This window comes from Nanorana parkeri, unplaced genomic scaffold (assembly GCF_000935625.1).
Source record: "Nanorana parkeri isolate BGI_ZX_2015 unplaced genomic scaffold, ASM93562v1 scaffold307, whole genome shotgun sequence".
Classification (NCBI taxonomy): Eukaryota; Metazoa; Chordata; class Amphibia; order Anura; family Dicroglossidae; genus Nanorana; species Nanorana parkeri.
In genome coordinates this window covers 131,375-151,661 of record NW_017306575.1, presented here as the reverse complement: position 1 = coordinate 151,661, position 20,287 = coordinate 131,375, and positions in this window count along the sequence as shown.

Sequence of the window (20,287 nt, the reverse complement as noted above, 5' to 3'; positions counted from 1 at the left end):
AGGGGGCTGACATCATGAGCCGCGGCCTCGCTATCAGTAAACAACAATCCCCCTCCGGCTGACATAATGAGCCGCCGCTCCCTCGCCATCCCCAAACAACACCCCAAACCCCCCGCCCCCCTGACGATCACTCACCGGAGCAGTCAAACCAGCGCCGCCCGCTGTATGGTCACCGCCGGGAGCCGCAGTCCGCGCAAGAAGCCGTCCATGTTCCCGGCCCGCAAACCGCCGTCCGCGTCACTGCCGCTACGATGTCCTAAGGTTCTCTCCCCTTCTCTCAATCTTCTCTCCCCGCAGCAATTGCCGCCCTCTGGGAATCTGCCGCTCCAGGCAAACGCCTTGTTTGCCTCGCAGCAGATACGCCCCTGGGCTACAGGCATGTTATAGTAGATGGTCAGAGACTGTAGACATGCAGATGACTAAAATGTTTTGGTTATGTGTTGGCTGTTTACTGTGCTTTTAAATCACAATCTGAGAGTGTCTTGGGTTCCGTATTTCAATCCCATGTCCTTCTGTGTAACACCTGTAATGAGGATATGTACAAAAAGTGGTATATTTTCTATGCTTTGCGAATTCCTGCCAGAACCTTCTAAGCATCCCTGGGGATCAGAAATTCTTGTTTCATTTTTTAAGAAAAGAAATCATTTTCCTACCCTTGTCAATAAAAAAGAAATACAAGAGGAATATTTCCATAATACATTTAAACATAAAAGACAAATAAATACCCCACCAATTTTTTTTATTGCGTATATATTAATTGTTTATTGCAAGTTTGATACTGACTACTGATAAATGGTGGTGAGGTGTAGCTGTGAATAGCTTGGTATGGATAATATACAGTACATTAAGGATAATACCACTAATAGCTGTTATATATAATGGATATGTGGTATTTTATTGCCACCATGTGGCCAAATAATGCTATACAAGGATGAAAACTTCAACTAGTCTGCATACTAAGACATGCCTGCTAGAAGTGCATGCAGTTAGAAAACATAGGACATAGGTTGTTCTGTCTCAAAGCAAAAATTCCAGGCAAACAGTTATACTGACATGGCAAAGGATTTGCAATTCTCTACAGCCAGTCTTATAAATAATGCAGAATTTCAACTGCACAGGCAGGTGACACACACAGCTCCTAATTAAGCAATTTAGCTACCGTCCTGCAGTATCTGCATCCTACAGGTTGTCCCACAGGATCCAGGACACTACAGAGTGGCAAGCAGAGCGATCTTCTACTAAGCAGTGACAGCCAGGAGCAGAGTGTGTGATCAGATAAGTAAAAAAACACAAAAGATAAAGCGCACTCCTGTAGGGCAGACAGGCTTCAAACAGGTGGCTGTTATGAAAAAGGTGTGCAGATCTCCTTGTTACAGGGAGAGGACCCTGTCTATTAGAAACCACGAGAACAAACAAAGGATCAGGAGCGCAACTACCCAGATTCCTTGTGTATGAGTAGGTGAGTGTGATCCGGCGAAGGGACCAGTGGATATATAGATGAGGACAGCGTCAGGCACACTATTAGATCTTTACAGTGTCGGGTTTAGGTATCTATGGCAATGTCACAGTAGTAAAAAAGGGGGACTTACAATTAGGAGCTCCCCTGTTGTCTGTGCGATCGTCTACTTGGATCGATCCTGGTGTCTCCGATGGTGTGGGAGGCTGGTCTGGAATGGATGTGCTTCTGTTTGGCCGGCCACAAACTCGACTGGCCGGGCCGAGCCGCGTCCGTCAGGAGCAGACAGCAAGGGGGGAGGAGCTACGTGCGGCTAAGTGACCCCGTGCGCCGCGTGTCAGTGCTGGCAGTCGGGCTATGGTCATAGGGGTAGAGAAGTATCGGGTGTCTCCAGTGGCTACGCGTTTCGAGGGATTTCCTCTTTATCAAGCCACAAGATACTGGATACCGCGGGAGATCGGTCTTCTTTTTGAATATAGCAAGGGGGGAGGCGTGTGATTTCGTAGAGCCCAGTGATAGGCTGCCACTCACATGGGAGGAGTGGATTAGCCATCTGGGTTCGTCTTGATTATGAACTGTCAGTACCCTAGTCGATGGAGATCTATAACCTCTATAAGCTCCTCCCCCCTTGCTGTCTGCTCCTGACGGACGCGGCTCGGCCCGGCCAGTCGAGTTTGTGGCCGGACAAAACAGAAGCACATCCATTCCAGACCAGCCTCCCACACCATCGGAAACACCAGGATCGATCCAAGTAGACGATCGCACAGACAACAGGGGAGCTCCTTATTGTAAGTCCCCCTTTTTTACTACTGTGACTACTGCCGATATTTTGCTTTTGGTACTCGCCGATACCGAGTACCGATAATGGTGCTTCCAGTGACATGGAGTTGGCTTACCAGGTAATCAGGAAGCCGGGCAGCATGTAATGATGCCCGGCTTCCTGATTGCCCGGGAAGCTGGCTACATGTTGTTTGGCCGGCTCAATTGCGATTGGCCGGGAAGCTGGCTTCCCAACCAGTCAGCATGGAGTCGGCTTCCTGGCCAATCAGGAAGCTGGGAGGCGGGTCATTAGTCGCCACCTGGCTTCCTGATTGCCCAGGAAGCCAGCTGCTTGTTCCCCTACGGCACTGTTCCGGTATCGGGGAAGGTATCAGAAAATTTGGGATGAGTACTCGCCCAAATCCTCGGTATCGGCACTGATACCGATACTAGTATCGGTGCATCCCTACTCTTGGCAGTTAAATTATGCAACAGAGGAGTAAAGGAAAGGTGAGTATGTGTTTGTGGTGAGGTGAGCATTCAAGTGACACTGTTTCTTTGCCCTGATTGCCATTAGGGTCTGATGAACACCACTGTACCGTACTTCACCTATAGCAGACACTGTTTGAGTAAAGAAGAGCTGAGAACTGTGGAGTTGCTAGGGTGAGTAGCCAAGGTCGCTTCCGAGGGCAACTAGAGACGATGGTCTTAGCCAAAGGGCTGAGGAAAAACAAAGTTAATAACAAAGCCAAGGTAAGGGCAGGGGGCATTCTAGCAAGGTCGGTCAAGCAAGTAATCGAATCTGAGTCCAATAGGTTAGAGGAAGTAGTAGCAGAACCAGGTATATCAGGCAAAGTAAGGTAACAGGGTCTAGACAGACTGAAAACAGACAGGCACTTGGAGTAAAACAGACCATGGGTCAGAGCTAAGAGTACAGGAACAGGAACTTGGCAATGACTGGGAAACTACACATACTCCAGGGACAGAATACCAAGAGCAAGATACAGGAATCAGGATAACATGGGCTCAGACCCCAGTGACAGAAAAATGAAAGCTACAACTTGAAGCCAAAGTATGGAAAGTAGGGCCATTTTAAATGTATACAGCTCACCTAAACAGATAAATAGGACAGAGTCTGCTCATGGCAGGACACAGTCATGTCATCATATGCAATGGCCAAGAGCACCATGACAAAGTCCAAGATATAATGCCCAGAGGAGTTTGAGCCTACAGGACAATGCCCAGCAAAATAGCAACATGTGGAGCAAAGCCCAAAAAGGTTTGATCCCACTAAGTGAAGCACAGTCACAAGCAACAGAGCAATGCCTACCAGGTACCAAACCTAATCAGAAAAACCAGGTCTGTTTATGATTCCCAGATAAGCGTTAAGAGACACAGTTAAGAGAACTAGGGAACTAAGGGATTTCTCCAGGTACACACAATAAAATGTCAGGACCCACTGTCACTCCTAAGACCCACCAAAAAAAAAGCCTACAGAGGATGTCACCAGCATTTGGGAATTCTAGAGTATAGGCAACATCAGAGTTCACTTTAGCATGAGCAGTCTTAGGGCTTGCTTGAATGGAGACACCTGGGTAAGTCTGGTCAAAGGTAGTAACTAGACATATTTGGACAAGGTAGTGTATGGGCATGCTGGGACAAAATAAGCACCTGAATGGTGCGTGGGCCTACCAGCAAAAGAAAGGGAGCCAAAGCAGTTATCGTTGAAAAGGTAATAATACTAGGTAACTAATTGTACAGATAGGTTCCTGACAATCTGTTTGTCTCCAAGAATGTGGAGCTGTTCTGCCAAGTAAAATGTAATTTTCTGATTCCTTTCAGGGCAACAGTAATTCTCATTCCTAATTTCCCATTATGGTTGGAATTCCAGATTACTAGAGCTCTAAAATAAATGAGTCACTAAATGAGGCCACTTCCATGTTTCCAGGTCCCTATACCCCCCTGTAGTAAAAGCTTTCAAAATACATATCTAAATTACATGCATCTTCCTCTTCTTCTTTCATCTGGTGGTAGCAAAGGAACAGATTGTTTCCACAGTGGGCTGTGCAAGGACCCAGTGGGGAGAGAAAAGGGGGCTTTTTAGAAACCAGTCCAGACCTCGTATATAAAAGTCTTAGAAAAACATTTATTCACTAAATTGTTGTATACATAGTCTAGAACCAAGGAATAAAGTACAAAATCATGTCATCAATAAAAATATATATCATTAATAAAAATACATATTGAATATGCAGGTTCACCGTTAGGTGACAGTACCGTGTGGTTACGAGATATACGGTAACTTATTTTCAGATGATGTAAACGCTCCTATAGGTCCCTACATGTTTCGCCCCCACAAGGGGCTTCTTCAGTGGAAAGAAGGCAGATCTCCGGGAGAACTGTTTTCCTATAATAAAGATGGTAAACCCGTATACAGGGATATTAGAAACATGGAACTGCACCCAACTCATCTGGTGGTGGGCAGTTCTGAAGGCTGTAGAGAACAGTGCACCTGTAGTGACAAGAGCATCATTATCTGCAGCACTCTCCAGTAAGACCAAGCTGCAGTGATGCCTCACCACCAGGGATTGTGTCCAGGAAGTGTAAATAAAACTGAGTGAGGATACGTACTGCAGAGCTGGTGCTTGACATGGGTAAGTAGTGCTGAGCAATGTTTTTTTTTTTGCTTTTCTCCATAATTTTGTGTTGAGGGTACATTTGCTCAGCAGGTTGGTGGTAATCTTTGTAATATTCTAAGAAGACAACAGGGTGTAACAAAACCGCACTGAATAAGACCACTGTCCATGAAAGACCTAACCTAACCTTTTACACTCTGGTGGTCGTTTTCAGGCTTGATTCACATGCTTGATCTTGTCCTTGTGGCGTTCTGTCACAAGAGCCCGATTGAATATCTTTTGTAATTCATCATTTTCCCAGGCAAACTGCGCTGGTTTCTAGAACATGGCCTTCTCATGTCATGAAGAACATAAAATTCTAACAAACAAATAATTATTAGAGAGCTCTTCGGAATTTCTTAGGCTGGGATCCAGATCTCATACAATTATGTATTGGTGGCAACTCACGTAACTAGAAAAATAGAGGAAGAAATGGAAATCACAAAAAGAGCACTTTTCATTAAACACTGATGACTTTTCAACTGAAATTGACAGTAGTGAAGACCTAGTGAGGTACAGGACCATGTCCCTCTCTAACAAATGCAGATTTGTTCATTAATTCTTGCAATTATCCTTTATTACTTTGATATTTACCTGTTTCTTGATACTATTTTTATTATTTGTATTATCTTAGTGAACATAGCTGTCTGTCTCTGTTTCAGTCAAGCTTTATGTAAGTCTTTCATTTCAAAGGGTTTTGAGCTAATATTGCCCTTAAGGCTGTAGGTTTTCATGAAGAGGCCTCAGGTTATAAAAGTTACACAATGTTTCATTTTATATTATATTTCATACCCCTGCATAAAACATAAGGCAATTCCTTTCAATAACATGTATCATGCATGTTCTGTTGTTAAATGTTGGGAACAAAGAAGTCACATTTACAGTCTTAGAAAATGCAATGTGAAAGTGGCCAAAGGGGCATGTCATTGAAGTCTTGTCTGGTTTTTTTATATCCAGTAAATGTATTCAGCTTTGCAATAGTGTTAAATGCCATATTTTCCTACAAATATGTAAATCTGTAAAATGTATTAGTTAGTACTATTCATGATACCACAGGTAGGCAAATATTCAAACATTCAAGACTTCATCAGCCTTATTTAAATGTTATCATATTCATTTTATCATACATTGCAAGCCAGCAAAAGTTCATCGGGAGTCTGTTTAAACAGCCCCGATGCTGGCGACGTACACTGTACATCGTCAGTCACGAAGGGGTTAAACTAAGTAAGTGTAGAAATGTAAATTAATCTCTTGGTTAACTTGACAATTGCAACAAATACTACTATTTATAGGCACATAGGGGACATTTATCAAGAAAATTAGCAACACAATTTGAAGCTAATCATACTACCAGTTATTAAGCCGTTTTCTGTGTATTTGTGACGCCTGCACGTACAATCCTGAGCAGCAAACTGCAACATACTTGCAAAGTTCTAAGACAAATTTCTCACTGCGGATAAGATCTAAGATCTAAATAGATGCTCAGTTAGGCCACTTTCACAAGGGCTGATCAAGAGAGGATCCGTGCACAGATCCTCTCCTGATAACAGCAGTATGGAGAGGGTGTCGCCGCTGTGACATCTGTGTCTGTACAGTTTTTTCCTCCATCTTGTGATGGAGAAAAAAACTGCAATTACCGGACCCGATGCCAGTCTATAGGGGTGTAAATGGACATGTGTCTGTTTACATCAGATTACCCCCGATCCACGATCCAACACAATCCAGTCCAGCAAAACGGAACACTGTTCTGTTTGTAGTTCCGGACCGGGCCGGAGGCGGGGGTAAGCAGAGGTAAATGGGCATCTATTCAATTACACACAGCTGCCCATAGACTTACATTGGGCCTGTCAGTTTTTCAAGTGAACCCGTTGGGACCGGCCATGTAAAAGGTGCCTTAAGAAGTCTTCGGTGGCAGGCTCAATTCTGTTGAAGTGCCACTTTAGAGCAGCTAAAGAATTGATGAATCATGCTGTAAACTTGTGGCAATTCTGTTGCATAATCTGTCTCAATGCTCCTGTTTAGCATTGCCTTGCTGTGCAACAGAATTTATATATGTTCCTCATACCATTGACTAAAACGCCTAGGTGTGAACCATGACTAAAAAGGAAAATGCTTCAATGAGTTTGTGTAAAGTTAAACTCTATGCAAAAAGCTAAATACACATACTGTATGTTGTTGTATGCATATCTGATTCCTGTATTATCGGTCTGCCTGGATCACTTTCCATCTTACTGTATCACTCATTGGACAGAGGTGATGATGCAGATTCATTGTGGAGTGAGCAGGCCAAGAGGAAGTTGAATTGTCGAACAAGGAAATGAGTGTGTCACCCGCCTGTCTATGCAATGTGGCATAATTACTGCCTGGACTGACTGGATTAAAAATCGTTTGACAAGTAAAAATAAATATAGGTATGTTTGAACTGTATTAAGCTGCAGAGGTTATCTTTAGCAAATGCCAGCGGTCTAGTAAACGTTTATATCTGAGCTCCAGGTCAGGGCCGGTGCTAGGATTCTTGCCTACACAGGCAAGGTGCATTTTTGCTCCCCGACCCCCTTCCCTACCCCCTGTAAAAACAGGGCATTTTGACAAGTACTTGTACTTGTCAAAATGCCCTGATGTTTGCGCTATGTTTTGTTTTTTTTCACTTACCTTCGGCGTGTGAGAGAGCAGCGGCGAGTCAGCGCTGGTCCGGTGGGAGGAGCTCCGGGTGGGGTCCTAATTTAGCTGGCCGGCGACTGCCTGAGGTGCTGTGCGTGTCGGGATCCTCTGGCAGTCGCCGGCCAGCTAAACCCTGCAGCGCCCTCAGGCGGCCGCCTGACTTGCCTTGCGGTAGCGCCGGGCCTGCTCCAGGTGCAAACATTTTCATTTCAATACATCTTTCAATAGTCACAAGAGATATATATCCACTTTGTGTGTACCAAATGCTATTGAAAACACAAATATTATCTGGTAAATGTAGCAGTGACATCATAACTGTGCTGCAAATAGCCTGTGCAGAGAGCAGAGCTGTGTGTGAAACCCAGCAGACTCTATCCACTGCAGGCAGCCTATAGTGGAACAAGCATTCAAGCACCCAGCCCCAGGGCAGTAAGTCTGCGGGACTGGAGAATTTGGTTCAAATCCTGGGACAGACCCCACGAGCGAAACCGCAGTCATTAGGAGCTATGCTACAGGAGGGGGGCTGATACAAGACCAGTCACTCTGCACAAGGAGAGAGAGCAGCAGAGACTGGTCTTTACTACAGGAAGATCATACACAGAGGGAAAGTTTCATACTAAATTATTGCACAGACCTGGAAGAAGTGCACACAGTACAACAAGATTCAAGTAAAAATACACATGCCTCTTGTATTTGGGCAATAGTTGCTTATCCTAGTGTTCAGCATTATGTATTTTTTTAATTAAAAAGATAACATCTGCTTGCCAGAAATAACTAAATTAAACACTTTGATAATTTATGTGCAGGGCTGTGGTATTATTTACAAACATATGCTGTGTTTCCTCCTAACTACATTAAAAGAAGTGTGAGAAAGCTTTCTGTTAGAGATTATTGTTGTATTTTTTTTTTCATTTTAAATGGAAAGTAAAACGTGTTTTCTGTGAACACATATTTTGATTTATTATTGCAATGTTTACTTTAAAATGATGTGCTTTTCACCATTGGTTCCCAAATTTAAAGAATTATGGGGAGAGTTAAATACACTTATCCCTTATAATTAGAGCCAACATGTGACACTGAAGCTGTCACACATCAGCTCTATTAATCAGAAAGTGAGCAAACACATATCGTCGCTCGCTCACTTCCTGATCATCTCCCTGCAGAGGGCTGTGACTGACAGTCACCGCTCCCCTCAGGGATTCCCCCTCCCCACTCTGTTCCTCCAGCACTGGCTGGAGGAACATACAGGGGAGGGGGCGGGCACAGTTGACTCTGGCTCTAGAGAGGGAGAGCCAGCTGTCCACCAGGCAGCGGGGTGGATCCCAACAATTTTGTCAGGATCTGTCCCAGCTGCAACGCGGCTCTGCACGGGCAATAGCCGCCGTATGCTGAGTTTTTGGGTCACAGGAGGACAATTGTATATGTCTTCCTGTGACCCTAAAGGGAACTATGGAAAATAAAGGTTAGGCCATAGTTCTTTTTTTAAAATATGTTATTACATTAAATATTGCTGGATAAACCACTGTTGGGAGCTTAGAACTCGCCTTACATGCATGGTTATCTTTTGTTTAGCTTGAGGGCTGAACTAAAGAAATCTAACCGATTTATCCATGCTTTGTGGTGCGCAGCAATGCATGTGCATCATGTCTGTGTTGCTTTGTCTGTTCAAAAGGTATCAGCCATGCAGGTATTACATTGTTTTTGATGAGCAAGCGGCTCATAGACTTGCATTGTGAAATGGAGCAATGAAGCACTATGATTGAGTAGCACTGAAAAGGAAGCTTTTCAGAACCTGAATATGTAATGAGCAGATATGGTTGCCTCCATGTGCACATATTAGTACATACTACATATAGAAGCAAAGCTTATAATACGTATCAGTCTCTTCAGCATAATAGACTGTATTATGCAAGCTTACCTTAAAATATGTCCATTCATTCTATACAAATGTTTCTTACTCTAGGTTGCTATGCATAAATCCCCTGTTAATTCTGCCGTTTCCCTCATTATGACACGTTTTCTTGTCCTGGGGTGAGAATGCTAGTTAGCCATAATTCAAATGGTTTATCCCCCCAGCACTGTCAGCACCTGGAAGCTGAGCCGACTATTTTTCTAGGGGGAGGTTTAGCACTCACGTGGCTGCAGAAAACACCAGTAAAAATAAGTATTCTAATGCAGATTTTAGTACTTGAACAGCAGTGTGAAATCAATATTATTAGTACCATTTGTGCCATTTGTTTTCATACATTGACTTTTTTTTTATACTTTAAACATACAATGATAATGTAGGAATGTAGTATTCTTCCAAATTCTCCTCCTATGTTTTTTTGATCTGCCAGTGTAAAATTAGTCAGCTTAGCTGCAGTACGCAGCTAAGCTAACTAATTTTACACTGACAGACCAAAAAAAGTAGTTCTAAGTATGGAGTGGTTATTCTCACCTGCTTTGTTGAGTGTGTTCCAGCAGGGTGTGCTAGAGATAATACTTCATATTAAGGATGTTTAATGACTGGCCAATCAGCAGGTCTGGGGAGCTGTGTATTCTGGGAGAGCTATTAGATATCTGAGGCACGTCCTGGCATATGGTCTTCTATCCAGGGTTTCCACCCTGTGAGAATGCATCTGTCACCATCTGTCTTGTTCCTAGGCCTTAGGGTCTTGGGGTATGGGAAGCTGTGGAGATCTTCTATGCTGGGAGGTGTCCCTAAGATACTGGCTGCTATGGAGTGCTAACAGGCCTTGAGGAAGCAAAGCTGCAGTGTGCCCCACAGGGATGGTGAGTGACTGACTGAGTTGGAAAGCAACACAGGAACCTTTCCGTTGCTGTCCTGCCTTGTTCTCTAAGGCTGAGCATACACAGGAACCTCAGTTGCAAGGAGCCAATTTACAAGTTATGTTTCCAGCCAGTAAAGCACTAAAAGAGAGAGGGATACATAAATATAAAGGATAATGCAAAAAACTAAACAATTGTGGTTTGATGTAAACCTTCAGGTATCCTGTGCTCCCTTCACCCTCCTTCCTTACTTATCTTCATGCACGTGCTATTAAAATATCATAAAATGTACTCAAAGTGACTGATGCTCATCACTCTTAACATCTAATGATCAGAGTAGCATCTTCAGAGGAACATGCCTAGGGAGAAGGTTATTCTCATCTGGGGGGTCCCACTTGTAATAGACCCAGCTGGGTGAAGGCACTGTCATTATTAATATATTCATGTCCCATGCTCCTGTTGGAAATGCAACAGCATATATGATTGTATTACTTATGTAATTATGTCTTTTGAGCTGTAGATGGTGTTGTAGTGCAATGCTAGTCTCTATGCTTATGCATGTTTATCTATGATACACAGGAAGTTTTATTCGTATGCTGTATAATGCTGTATTCTTATGTAATATTCTCCTAAGCAAGTAAAAGTTAATTCAGCATTTCTCAAATTCTCAGTGCTTCATCTAAACACATAACCAACAGGTTATGGGTCCAAGCACTAAACACAACACTGCAAGTCAATAATGGCTGCATCCAAGCTACTGAAAAATGGCAAGTAGTTCAGATATGAAGTCTGCAATCGCAAAGCTCGACAATACCATCTACCAGCTATGGAAGTTCAAACTTGAAATGCTGTTAAGCAAAGACCATTTGTGGCAATTACTGAGTATAGTAGTATACGAACAGACTGCACTTTGGCTCTACAAGTACTGAGTATAGACAGACCCACTAATGGACCCAGGGAGGAATAGGACAAGCAAAAGCAATTATAAGTCTGCTAGTGTAATACAACCAGCTTATCCACATCAGAAAAGAAAATACAGCTAAAGGTACATGGACAGTAGACATGTGCACCAGCAAAAAATTTGTTTAGTTTAGTTTCGTTTTGAAAAAAAAAAATTTGTTTAGTTTCGTTTTGAAAAAAAAAAAAATTTGTTTCGTTTCGTTTCGTTTTTCGGGTCCGAAATTAAATTAGTTTCGGACGAAATTCGTTAGCGGTAGTGCTGCCGAAATTCGTTTATGAAAAAAAAAACAACTTACCATAACCTAAACAAAAACTAACCATAGAAGCATTTGATATATATGACTGCACTATGTAGCATTTGACAGCTGAGTATGTCAAATGAGCGGAGCGAGCCGTAACGTCATGGCTCACTCCGCCCATCTGTTGACTTTCAAAATGAATCTCATTTTTTTGCGGCTAGTTTTTGGATTCGGGTGGTCGTCTGCGGCGGGACTTTTTTTATTTCGTCTGGTATGAATTGGGGGGAAACCTCACGCTTTTTTTTTAATTATTTTCTGCAGTCTGTAAAAAAAAATAATTTAATTTTGGAATTCGTCCAATACCAAAATGAGAAATTACATTTAGGTCAATAGGAGAATGCCAATTCAAAAGCAAAGAAAAAAAAATCTTTATCAATGGCAAACCTGTCCCCTACCCTCTACGCCAGGGGTGGCAAACTCAAATTCATCGGGGGCCGCATCAGCAGTATGGTTACCCTCAAAGGGCCGGTTGTATAGGACTATGCATCTACTCTTTATTATCATAAATAGTTGCCTCTGCATTCAGTTGCTTTTTTTTTTCAACATTTTCTGTGAGGGTGTCACAAGGGACAGGAAGTGAGAAAAGTTCCCCATTGGGGTCACTAATAAAAGCAAAACCTGAAAGAAATGGTAACTCTTGTCTCTCTGTACAAAAGTAAAAAAACATTTGGCTAGAGTTAGATTTTTTTTCCCTTAATTTCTACATAAATTGCCAGAACTGACTGCTCCGTGGGCCTATTATGGCTTGAGCAGTATCTGTGTGTGTGATCCCGGGGTTCTGTAATGTATGTGACCAGCCCCGGGTGATGTATAATGGGGTGAAAGCAATGTTCTGTGTGAGGTGCTGGGCCAGCCTGCATGTTCTAAGCCCTCAAAATGCATGGAAACACAAAGCAAAACAAAGAAAGCAGAGCGTGTTTTCATTGTAAAAAGACTGGTCATCTGAAAAGCCGACCAGTGAAAGTGCTGCCCCCTTAACCTTTTTTTAAATGTATCTATTTATTTATTTATTTAAATAAATTTCCCTTTCTTCTTTCCCTTTCTCTCCTTTTCCTTTTTTCTTCTCTTTCTTCACCTATTTATTGGTTTATAATCAATTTACAATGTTGGCCACTGAAGAATCAAATCTCTCAAAATTCTTTGGAATATTATTTCTTGTAGATAATGCATTGTTTTTTTAAATTTATATTCAATTTTTTTTAAGTGGGCATTTTTGAAGGGATGCCCCCAATGAATATTGGTTTTAGCAGTATATTTATTTCCACTTCTCTTTAAAATCAAATGTTTAATCCATATTGACAGGTGCTAATAGTAATTGTGTACAGAGAGGTTTTTGTCATGTCATTATTTTTCTGTTAGGAAGGTATTGATAGCTTCTTTCTCTATGTTAAAGTGAGATGGATTATGGTTGGAGACGTTGGTTTCTCTAAGATCTTTCATATGCTAATTGTATAGGTGAATCTAAGCCTCTTTCCTTCTGCCCCTCCTCATCTCTATGATTAATCCCAAGTTAGGTGCACTCTGTCTATCCCAGATGGGGCTTTGTGATTCTGGTACCCATAAGGAATTCTTCAAGGTGCCGATTTTTTTTCTCTTTTTGGCTCACATTTGGTAAATTGTGTTGAAATAAAATCTGTATGGCCAGCAATACAGCAAAAGTGCAGACTGTAAATTGTAATCCTCGATGGCATCCCACTTCAATAGCATTAGAAGATGAGATGATGATGGGTCTAGCACAAAGTAGATACTAATAATTAACACAATACAGTATCTGCATTCTTGACTTGACCATGTTTTGAATGCAGCATGTGTATACTGATTTTCTGGCTACAAAATGCTAAAAGAAAGTTTTTAATATTAGCTACATGTTTTCTCTCATCTCTGTATGTAGTCAAAACAAACCAGTGATGTTTTTGTAGCTGGACAATTTTTATAGGCAGATCAATTAAGTGTTTGGCTGTCACATGTGTTATTAATACACACGGATACATGACTTCACAGATTAAACATTTACAAGCTGTTCTGTAGGCAACATTTCATTCTACATGTACTTAATTTAGGTTTATGGTTTTATTTAATTATAGCTAACTCTTCAGATTAATTTTGTATTGGTCTCAGATTTTCTTTTTTCTTGTATTAATTCTGTAGCATTGCCAATCACCCTAAAATATTTATCAGTGGCTGCATAGAACTCTTTGCTCTACCTATTAATTTAAAATGTTTTCTTAGGCTTTCACAGTTTAAGGTGCACTATGTACTGTTTTCTGGAAACCGCATGGGGTAGATACATGTAATGATAGCATGCAGTATAATCATTTCTTCTTTAGTTCACAAGGTTTTATTTTGTTATCTTTACATTTTGGCCAAGCTGTCCAGCTCAAGTGCCAAAAACAGTTTGAGACCCCGTTAACATTGAGCGATTTATCGCGCGGTAATTCCCGCGATATCGCGGCAAATTACTGCGCGATATCGCGCTCCAATGCATTTCAATGGGGCAAAGGGTCCTGCTGTCGCGGGTCGTGTGTCGCTACAGCAGGACCTTTTTGGAGCGGATTTAGCCGCGATTCAAGCTTGCTCAATGCAAGCTTGAACGCGACATCGCGTGGCAAATCTCGCGATGTCGCGCAATATGCAAATCGCGCGACAAACGCGCGATTTGCATATCGCGCAGTGGGAACGGGGCCTAACAGGGACAAACCCCTGTTAAACTGACAGTTGCACTTACAACAGTCACCTTTTAGATATGATTTAAACATTTTTTCCCAAAGAAAAGAAAACTGTTGCTGTAACTGCTAAAATTTTTTAACTGGAGTTGGGCTTTATTTGCTTGTTGCGTACTTTAAGTCCATGCCTTTACCCCTCTACAACCCAGCCTGTATCTACCGTTATATATTATATTTTTTTCTTTGGATGATGATCAAGGGTATAAAATAGCTTGTAACCATTGCTTACCTCTCCCTCCTCAAAGTAAGGAGGCAGGTTGAGATGTCATAGGTTATTCAACCTGAAATGACATGTACATCCAAGACTACCATGTCCATAGGGTGACAATGTTGAAGTGATTTCACTGCACAAATAACATTATTGTCACCCTGTTAAAGGAAGAGGCAAGTCAACAGATCTACTGGCAGGATGAATAGATAATAAACCTTCTTTACAGGGGTAGTTCAGAAAAACCAAAAATTCTGTGTTTAACCTCCCTGGCGGTCTGATTATCTAATTTTTTCCCCAATTTATTACTTTTATATTTCCCGCCGGTTCCGCCCCCTGCTACGCGGGCGCTCGGAAGGGACGTAACCTGAAAGACAGATGCCGGCATCGGCCGGAGGACACAGCGGGGCTCGTGGACAGGGTAAGTTACACACAGTGTAATCCCGAGTGTGGCTCGGGGTTACCGCTTTTGGTACTGAAAATTAACCCCCAGCCACACTCGGGAATACCGCCAGGGAGGTTAAGCTATCGACACATCTCAATGTAAAAAAACGACAAATACCGGCGCCGCCGGTTGCAAGAAAAAGCCCAATTTGATATTAGTGGATACACAAGAGAGGCTGCTCCCACCGGACAACAAGACCCTCGATCTGGGAAACAAAATACCTTCCGAACTCACAGGGGCAGAGGACTTTGATTTGTTTCATCCCGTGAGACTCCCGCTGTCAGAGTTTCATATTTCATCGACTCGTACATACTTTTTATTGACCAACCTTTTGTAAGTATAATTTCAGCTGTGTGCCGTACAAATAAATAACCCTTTTACACTATGGAGGCGCTCTGTTTTGTTTTTTGTTTCCCACATCTCAATGTCAAGTGCGGAGCAGATGCAGAGCAGTTACAGAACACATCAAAAATGCAGCCAATGTATTCCAATGGTATTTTGGGCTCTAGTTCACACCACAGCGTTTAGTTCCACTAAAAAAAACTGCAGCATGCCCTATTTTTTCTGCTCTGGAATGCACCAAAACGCATGCAAATGCCCTGGAACGCACTGAAAGACCCATTTTAGGCTTAAAAAAACGGACTGGAACAGGTCAAAACGCACTGCAGAAACTCATGCAGATCTGGTCCGGATTTGGTGTGAGCAAGCCCTGAGGGGAATTTATCAAAACTGGAGCAGACAAAAACTGGAGCAGCTGTGCATGGCAACCAATCAACTTCTCTCTTTAGTTTGTTGAGTTAAGATTTGAAAATGAAAGAGAGAAACTGATTGGTTGCCATGCACAGCTGCTCCAGATTTTGTCTGCTTCCGTTTTGGTAAATTCCCCTTATTGGGTTTTTATTTTCTTTAAAGTTCGACATGAGATCCATGCTAAACTTTTCTTTCCATACCAATGGCAGTTACCATCGTGCCTTCTATTTTATTTTATAATCCACCGTTTTACTGACAGCCAAAAGCTAGTGGGATCGAACTTCTGCACATCTGTTAAATGTTGCAGAATCTTGTAGGCAATGATGGATTAGTATAGAACAGGGGTAGGCAAACTCCAGCACCCCAGCTGTGATGCAACTATCAATTACATTAGGCATTGCAAGACACTGACAGCCACAGGCATGATTTCAAAAGGTAGATGCGAGATGGGATTAGTAGTTTCACCACAGTTGGGGGGCAGGAGTTTCCCTACCCCTGTCATAGAAGTCACCTAAAATAAAATTAAATATTTAGTCCAGTTTTTAGTTTGTGACAACATAAAAATGCTGTGGCTGGAAAATGGACAGTTGGCTTTGATTATGGCCAGAGTACATAATATTTTTTCAAATAATTAGCCGCAGACATCAGGCATGTGCCGAAGACTGCATACTGGGTTTGGCAGCACTCCACTTTTGGAGGTCCCACTCTGAAGTGGCTCTTGCAGTCTAGCTCGAGCTGAAGAATTGCTGTAAAACCAGATTAAATCGTCAGCCTGCTCCATATGCCTCTACAAACAACTTCAGAACTGCTCTAGAAAGTATTTCTCCAGCTGTTTTAAAACAGCTCTGCTCTATTTATATGGATATGCCCTGCTGTATGCCCTGCTGGTATTAACCTCTTATGGATCTTGTGTCGTGTACCATGTATGCAAAAAAAATGTACGGGCTATTGTGAATAGCCGTACAGCACGCCCTCGGTTCTCCTGAACCCGAAGGGGTCCTGGTGCCGAAGCTAGCCGAAGGATCGGCCGAGATCCTTCGGCAGCTTTGTGAATAGACCCCAAAGTCTACAGGGGTTATGTAGCATGCCCTGTACCTCTTCCCCTGATTCTACCCCCCCACCTCACTAGCAATGAGCGACTTTCAAAATGACTGTGGCTGTGTTTGCAAGTACTATGCAGAAATAGAAACATATTTTATTTTTAAAAATTAGCTTTAGCCACCATTATATGCAGAGGTCACCCCTTTTGATCTGCATATGATGTTCGATAAAGCTGTTTTTTGTTAATAAAATGTGTTTCTATTAAACCCATTATTAATCCTTTCTCCTCTAATTAACTCTTTCTTTCCCTTTTCCCCTTAGCTATAATTTTTCTGTTGATTTTATGTATTATTCCAATTTCTTATCCCTTAACCTTTAATCCTTTTTAAAAAAAATTCATTGATTTTGTTTGTTATTTTGTCTGTTTTATTAAAAAAAGATTGAAGAAAAAAAAACAAAAAAAAAACAACCTTTATTTCATTTGCCAATAATTTTTCAATGCTTTGTACCAGAATTGTAATTTTGGTGTCATTAGCGAGACAAATTCTAGTATATATTGTATACTTTTAAAACTACAATAACACTAGTTGTTTTAAAATTGATACTAATCATATTAGTTTTCCTTTATATTTTTGTCTGTAGATTACATTGAAAATAAATATATTAGCAAGTCAATATCACCAAAAGAAAGTGAAGACAAAGTTATTGCTGAATAAACAGACCCAAAGCAGAAATGTAAAAATTGCTCTAGAACCTAAGGAGTATACAGCTGTCAGAGCTGAAGTGGTTAAAACAATACAGAAGACCCAGTCCAAGATTATCTTTAAGTTATGACATTATAAATTTAGAACATAAAGGATAACATTTCAAAACTATACCATCTTAACAGATATTCATTTTTGGCATTGCACAAATTAAATTTGACTAAGAAGAATAATAGATGTATGAAGGTATTTCACAAATTGTGCTCTAAAATTATATAAGGAACTTTGGATCAAAGAATGAAAACTGGTTAAAGATTACTTTATTTTAGCCATTCTGATTGGTTTTTTTAGTACATTAGTATTTCTTTTATAAAATAAATTGTAAAATGACCTGTGGTATTGTAACTGTATGACAGTCATATGAAGCTAAGCTCTATTCTGCTCTGCTCTACCTGCAGAAAATTAGCTGTGAAACTCACTTAACAAAGTTACAAGATCTGTTCTGGCTCCTGGTGATGGAAAGCTTATTTCAACCATCAATCCCACACAAAAAAAGGATAATCCCATGCGCCGCAAATACAGGCGTATTTGACACTGTATGCCTGTATCTGTGTGAATGCGCCCTAAAGCTTTATAGTGTAAACTGTTTGTTGCTGAAATTTTTATGTAGTTTTCCTTAAAAAATATTTCTCCCATCATTTTATATGGTTGTATATACTATTAAGTCAAATGTATTTTCTTTGTTTGCATATAAGTAGCAGTTGCCTTTCTTCCCCATACCAGTCAATGTGAATGCAACAGCAAAAGGTATCCCAAAGCAACTCAAAGCAACCTACCGCTACACTGGTGATTACATTTCTTTGCTACTGAAAGATGTTGCTGCTTGTTGATAGTTATTAAATTTGAATCACATTGATTTTGGTGTGCTGAAAATGAGTTGACTGCCATCAAGCTGTTTAATCTCCCAGTAGAAAAAGATGTAAAAGATGTAATCACCTGTATAGCCATAATCTTAGAAGGACCTCAACGCAATGCCTTAAACTACTTAAAAGGCAAATATATGTAATTATGAAGCAGGTAAAAAAAAAACCTCAAAAGTACCAAAAAACCTCTAAATCTGATGTCCCTTATACATGAACACTTATACAGTCAAAATGTCAGTATGATTATACTGAGCATTCAACCATGACAGTTAATTTAAAATATATCCAAAAGGAAAAAATTGCTTTAGTGTGGTAAATAGTTAAGCCCCTGTTATTTTCTTTAATAACTTTTTTTTGTCTGATTGGGGAGATTTCCCTTCACTTCCTGTCTTGTAGACTCTTTTCCTGTTCTGGAGACAACTCAAAATTTTTCCTTTTTCCATCATTTTCAAGTATTGCTAATAATGGTCCTCAGGACAAAAAAAAGAGGATGAATCTCCCCAGCAAGGACACTATAAATCTCCCCAGCAAGGCAATATAAATCTTACAGAGGAGTTCTAACTATACATGTGCACAGCATAAACATTTGTTTCGGTTGAAACAAATGAAAAATAAAAACATTTTTATTTGTTTCGTTTGACAAAACAAATATTTATGCTGTTTTGGATTCAGAGGCAATGAACCTCCGAATCTGAAACCGCACATTTAAACAGTAGAAAGCCGCGTAGCCATATTGGCCACCAGCGCGTTCCGTGCATTCGTGCCACTATCTTGGAGGCAGATCTCGTGACGTTATATGACGTCTACACCAAAATGATGGCACGCATACATGCGGATGACATCAACCAATGCCGCGCACGCGCCATGTGACGTCACTCGCTTTGCTTTCAAGATGGCACAGACAGGGCCATATGGCTGCTGCCCATTCTGCAAACTAATTATTATATACGCCCGAATATATTTTGTATATATTTGGCCATATAATTTGTTAATTCGGATTCGTGGCAACCACCGAATCAAAGGAATTTCCATTGATTTGCAAGTTTAACTTTAATAATGTTTTTGATTTGCAGGGTGTTGTTCTGTTCTAAAAATGATATAGCTACAAAAATGAATGCCAGCAGGCAATAGGATTTACTTCAATTCTCATCTCTCAATTCCTGACTTGTAGAACAATGATCGTCTCGGTATACGTTATAATACTTTCATTTATGGAGGCTACCGGGAAACATTACATAAATTAATACCATATATACTGTCATTTTACCTATGACGTCAGAGAGTTTAGATCACTTTTATATTCCAATATTTAACCCCCAGCATATCCAGCATCAATTTACAGAAAACAGTTACATGACTTTGTGCCCCCTAAGAAGCTTGCAATCTAATGCCACTATGACAGCCACACCAGCAGACACTGTAGGGAAGATATGGTCAAAGAACAGTTACAGTATCAGGCAAACATGAGAATAACTTTTCAGCTCAACAGAAACAATGTTATGTAGGGAACACAAATGGGAATCCTAAAACTGCAGAAAACTAGTGCTCCATGCAACAAATCCTCTACTGCGGCTCTTACAATTAGGTTCAAATTTCCAGTGATAATGCTTCAAAAATACCCACCACTCTCACAATGCTCTCCCCCTTTATGGCAACCTGAGATCTAAACCATTAAGTTTATTAGAGCCAGCACATGATACAAATATTGACCTTTTTTGAATATCGGAAGATACCATAATTTGAATGATTTTTGATGATATGCCCTCATATTCCATTTTGAACTGCTCGTATATAACTTTCTGATGTAAAGGTCAAAAGTATAACACATCTTAGCTCTGAAAAAGATGGCACTAGCACTAACAATCTAACAACTAAAAACTATTCTATTTGTAAGCCATATACAGTACACAT